The sequence below is a fragment of the Xyrauchen texanus genome, chromosome 25 (assembly GCF_025860055.1).
Source record: "Xyrauchen texanus isolate HMW12.3.18 chromosome 25, RBS_HiC_50CHRs, whole genome shotgun sequence".
NCBI classification, from domain to species: Eukaryota; Metazoa; Chordata; class Actinopteri; order Cypriniformes; family Catostomidae; genus Xyrauchen; species Xyrauchen texanus.
The window spans coordinates 33,387,393-33,393,392 of NC_068300.1; the positions used below are offsets into that span (position 1 = coordinate 33,387,393).

At 37.0% G+C, this 6,000-nt stretch overlaps 1 protein-coding gene across 3 annotated transcripts in view; it reads right to left on the reverse strand.

Annotated features, from left to right (window-relative positions):
• The window catches only part of LOC127619191 (extracellular sulfatase Sulf-2-like), a 246,908-nt gene that overhangs the window by 210,666 nt on the left and 30,242 nt on the right, over positions 1 to 6,000 (reverse strand). For all 3 annotated transcript variants that reach the window (XM_052091991.1, XM_052091994.1, XM_052091993.1), the window contains exon 2: positions 1,916 to 1,981. The gene's annotated coding sequence lies outside the window, so the exon portion shown is untranslated. The remainder of the gene's footprint in view (positions 1 to 1,915; positions 1,982 to 6,000) is intronic.

Sequence of the window (6,000 nt, forward strand, 5' to 3'; positions counted from 1 at the left end):
GAAGGCCTTGTTTGGAAAATGTTAGTAAAGCATTATATTGTTACATATTGTTTTGTTTTCTTTCCTAAAATGAAAATAAATGCATTTAGACATGAAAAGAAGAATACATGGGATACAATTTCAGCATTTTCAAAATCTGCAATTAATTGCGATTAACTACAAACATTATGCAATAAATCGTGATTTACAAATTTAATCGACTGACAACACTACTTTAAACTTCAGATTTTCTCATAGACTGTCATTTTTTACTGAAGTCACACAAAATTCACCCCCAAAACAAAATGCTTAAAAGAACATTGTTGCTGTTGTTGTAGTTGTTTGTTTGTTTGTTTGTTTTTGTTTTGTTTTAATCAGTGGCTTCCTAGATACTTGAACAAGTAGGGGGAAATATATCATCAATCTCCATGCTTGTGTATCTGAGGATTAAAGATCTGTAATCTAGGCAAAGATGGAAGGCATGTATGATTTTAAAGTTTGGTGTCACTACATAATTCATATACTTTCATAGTGCATTTTCATAGTTTTGTTGACTTATACATTATTACTATATATTCATTTAAAATATGAGTAAATTTTGAAGTGTACGTGTACATTTGAATGTCTGTTTACATATTTGTGTTTGTGTATTTATGTATGGTAATTCTTTATCAGTATATCGTTAATGGCTATTGGCAGAAGTAATAAAGCAGTTGTGTTTTCACTAAGGGATGACCTACCATAAAAAATAAATGTCAGCCCATTTATGTGTGTGTGTGCACCCCACAGAGCATTGAAGCCTTTTCACCCCTTTTACTTCATTCATATATTTATTAATTCATGTTTTGCTCTTCCTTTTACATCAACTGATTCCTCCCTGCGATGCAGTCTTCTTCAGACACTTTTTCCATCTTTACACACACAAACACATTGGGTTTCCATGTTTTATGGGGACTTTCCATAGACATAATGGTTTTTATACTGTACAAACTTTATATTCTATCCCCTAAATCTAACCCTCACAGAAAACTTTCTGCGTTTTAACATTTTCAAAAAACGTAATTTTGTATGATTTATAAGCTGTTTTCCTCATAGGGACTGACACATTTTCCCTTTTACTATCCTAATGGGGACATTTGGTCTTCACAAAGTGACACACACACACACACACACACACACACACACACACACACACACACACACACACACACACGGCACTTAGGTAATGTGGTAACAGCATGGCACTTAGGTAAATACTATGGTATATCAATATGGTACAATCATTCGTGAAAATTTGTCCTTTTTTTGAGCAAAATTTTATTCAGTTTTCTATGATCAAGTAACTGTAAAAAAAAATAAAAAATTATAAAATAAAAAATGTGGTGTGTCCCCATTTTTCTTTAATGACAGCATAAATTCTGATATGGACTTTTTTTGTTTGTGCAAAAACTGATGGTCATGGTATCCAGCATGATTTGACATTGTTCCAAAGAGCATCTTGTGTGCTTTAAGAGAAGCAAGGAAATCTGACCTTTTGAACAAAGGAGTTAACAAGGTCAAAGTCAAAAATATGCTTCCAGTTTAATTAGTGACCTAGAAATAGTAAAGAATCTTAAGTCATTACTTTACTTTGTTGTAAGTGTCTCCAAAATATGTATGTTTATTTTCAGTTTTAAATGTGGTCTCAGACTTTTGTAATCATCATATAATGATATTACCATCAATATACCATGATGGTACCACCAAAAAGTACTACATTGTAAAGTAAAAAAAATCCTCTTCAACAATTATAATTTTTATTTTCATTATTATCATTTGCAAATAATGATTAAAGCATGTTGAATATACAGAAATATACATTTTGGAATAAGACATTTTCTCATCACGCCTACTTGGCCATGGGCCCCAGCCAATGTTCCAACATCCTGTCACTCACCTGCCAATCCAGAGACCCTGGCACGCAAGAGGTCTAGCTGTGTGTGGTTGAATGTTCAGCCTTGTTCTGCAAAACAAGCAAACAGGCACAAACGTCACTTTTTTCACCCCAAACCATTCAAACCCAAAGTGTTGATGCAAATGTTTATTTCAACACATCTTTAGTCAGCAACTCTCTATTCCCTTTTATTTTTCAGAACGTCTTTTTTTCAGATGTTTTCTTTGAATGACAGCAATTGATTTCCCTGTTCTGTAAGCTTGAAACTCATTTGCTCCCAAAAACATGGTTGGAAAAAAAAAAAAAAAAAGTCATCTATGGGCCACATTTAATTCCTAGTCAAAAGACTTTTGTGCATGCCTCCATCTCCCTTCTCTCAGTCTTGTATCCTCTCTCTCTTGCCTTCCCCGCTTTTTTCCCATTCTTTTCTTTGTGTCTGAACTGAGCTCTGACCAGAATACTGATGTCATGGATTTGTGCAGTGCATTTGGAAATGCAGAATGACTTTCTGGCCCCTTTTTTCCCACCGCACTGCCAGATCCTTCTACGCTGAGGCTGCTGAGAGAAAGCAGGCCCAATTACCAAAGCAGGGGGGCTTAGTGTGGGCCACGCCACAAAAACACACTAACGCAAAACAGAGCGCGACAAGTTTATTCAGATGAACTGGGCTGAAACTACACTCTGCAATCAAGAGAACAGCTTACAGAGACCTTAGCCAGGGAGGTTAAGTTATTTAGCTTGATGGCTAATGACAGTGTGGGAACGACCATAGGAATGTATGAGGAAAAAGAGAAAGGGAGAAAGAGGGGAACTGAAGAGATATCTGATCAAATGGAATCAGTGCTCCATCAATCACTGTGATTAAGACGTCAAGATGTCAGTCATGAAGATTAAACTGGGGGGACTCATGCATATTAATGAAAATGTTTTGGGTGGGATGTGAACATGTTAAGCTGTATTACAGAAGAGGTAAGACTAAAGCATGTGGAGAGGTAATTGGAGAGGCCACCATTTACCAGAGACAAAAGCATTGTTGAAACGGTCTTTTGTCAGTCATTTTACATTTGTAATTCATTCAGAAGTTTTCACATGGTAGGTGTTGCAATTACTAGTCAACTACTCAGTTAGTCGGTTAGTTTTGCCTCTCGTCAACACATTGGGTCCGTGCCGAGAACTTGCGGATCACATGATTACAGTTGCGCCTGTTCCATATGGTGGTAGCAGGAGGGAAATTCCTGTCTACAAACTGCAATCTGTGTATTTGCATGTAAATAAATTTTCAAATATAACACGCATAACATTTGAAATTACGTTAAAGAGTAAATTAAGTAAACGCTGAGCTTAAAAAGCATATAAGAGGAAACCGCACTGCACATTTAAAGTAATTTAAAGAAAAAATACTTACACATAACCGAGCACAAGGAGAGAAAGAGTGAAGCCACACTAATACTACGAACAGTAACGATGGTTAACATAAAAATTGTCGCACTATGGTTTAAATGGGGTTCTTTCTTTTATTTAATCTGTCAAACTGACAGACATCATTTGAAATTATCCGTCAATCTTTTTAAAATCTGGAGAATAGTGGAAAGATTTAGGTTAACGCAAACTTGAACGAGTCATTTACATAAGATAAACATTGACACGCCAAGTAATGAACAAGTTGGCTACTTTTAGGGGCAGTTAGTCGACTTGTAAAAAGGAGTAGTCGTCCAAGCCCTATCACACAGTAAACTAAATTACACAATGATTCATAGTGAAAAAGTAGAGGTCAAAGTTTTTTTCTAGACATGGCTCAGTTCAGTCCTTCAGTGTAAGTCTAGAGGGTTTAGAGAAATTCCTGACCCCAAGTGTCAACAATAGTAAAATTGACACTTGCTTTAGCAAGCACCCTCAAAAAAAGAACAAAAAAGCTCCAAAATTAAAATACTACCATACCAAGATAAAATACTATTAAAGCAAATATTGCTGGAATAACTGACAATTTTTGACTAGACCATTTGTCGAGCCGAATTTGACTAGTCAAGACGACATTCCACACCCAAACCACCGCACACCCGACCAACACCCCCCCACATCAGAAATAGCTACAAATTGCTAGAAATTGCACTAACCTACACAATCCTAGAGTGCAGAATAGATACAATGTAAAGGATTTTAGCTAATTATATGTATTTACAAAAAATACCAACATAGCTATACAGTATGTTGTCAGGCAATAGCCAGCCATCTAGACTGTGCCATTGCTCCTGTAGGTGGCCATAGAATCACAGATGGTAGTTTAACACCTGAGGCGAAAATAATGACCATCGGTATGAGCATTGTTTGTATGTGAACGGATCGGACTATAATTTTATCTCCTCTTGAGCACTTATTATTATTGTATTGTTAGAAGCGTGCCACAATAGGTAGGCATACGTCGAGCTGTAACATAGCTATAACATACCCTACCCTGCCTGAACGAAACCATCAGATTTTAAGCGCTAATCCGAAAATCACCCACTATCTTTATAATATCTTCTCCTATCAAGTACTGTTTACTGCATTACACTGTATTTTATGTAAGCATATAGGCAACATTCATAACAGATTCGAATCCGTACACAAGGGCGTATGTTTGGCTTGAACATTGGGGGGGTTGCAGCTTGAAGCATTTACAGTACTTGTTTCCATTAATCAAGTGCCCTACTTGAATAACTGACCCGAGTCTCGGGTCCCATCAGGGGGACGGGTTCCAGACCTCTACATCCAAGTCATAAGTCCCAACACACAAAGTTGACAATCCATCAGGTTATCAAAATCCAACATGAAGCTCTTTTCTAACTTTTGCCGAATAATGTTCTTAAAGGAGCGAACAGCATCCAAGTCAGATGTCCCGACACACAAAGTTAACAATTGGGATATATTCCATCAGGTCATCGAAATCCAACTTAAAAGCACGTTTCTAATGGTCGCCTGATTGTGTTCTTGAAGGAGCAAACAGCATCCAATCAGATGTCCCGAAACACAAAGTTGACAATCGGTATCCATTCAGTCAGGTTATCGAAATCGAACTTGAAGCGGTTTTCTAACTGTCGCTAAATTGTGTTCAAGGTGCGAACAACATCCAAGTCATATTTCCCAACACACGAAGTTGACAATCAGGGTGTATTCCATCAGGTCATCAAAATCAGTTTGAGTGCTTTTCTCACTGTTGCCGAACCTTGGTCTTGACGGAGCAAACAGCATCCAAGTAAGACGTCCCAACACACAAAGTTGATAATTGGGATGTTTTCCATAAGGTCATCGAAATCCAACTTAAAGCACTTTCTAACTGTCGCTGAATCGTGTTTTTGAAGGAGTGAACAGCATCCAGGTCATCATAACACCAGTATTTCATTCAATTTTAATCACCCGGTGAGCAACTAGTCGACTTCAGGCTGACGTTGTCGACTACGTTAGTTGTAGTTGAGTAGTCTGTGTAACCCCAAGCACAAATTAACTGACAGATTGCTAAAGGGGTTAAGGTTAATGAGTGTCTTTGCTACTGTCTTTCTTTGCACAGTGAGACACATTAATGTGACATTGAAAGGAGGTTCAAGCTCAGCCGTCACTCAACATTCTGCCTCCAGCTATGAGTCCACACTGATCCTCTCCTCTTCCTCTTTACACCTCTCCCTCTCTGTCACTGCATCACGTTCTCCTCTTTTTCTCTAATCTTCCACCATCTCTCCACTCATTCTTACTTCTGTATTCCTGGTATTGTTATGTTTTTCCTCAGTTCTGATATGCAGTGCCTTTTCAATTCTGTAACTATTACATATATAAAATGCCTCTGTTGTAATTTAAGGTATTTCTATAAAAGATATACCAGACTTTCAAAAGTATGCTCTGGTCAAGTTCAGGCACTTTATAAACTTTATAACTTATTTATACATACAACGGCAAGAAAATTAACTGCATGCCGAACAGGATGGAACATAACAGGATTTTTCATAACAAAAAAGATGTCACTTCCTGGAGGATAATTTCATTAAGGAACTGGATATTGTGATGAAGTTACTAAATGTTTTTTTTTTTTTTTTTTTACTATTTCTACCTTTAAAATT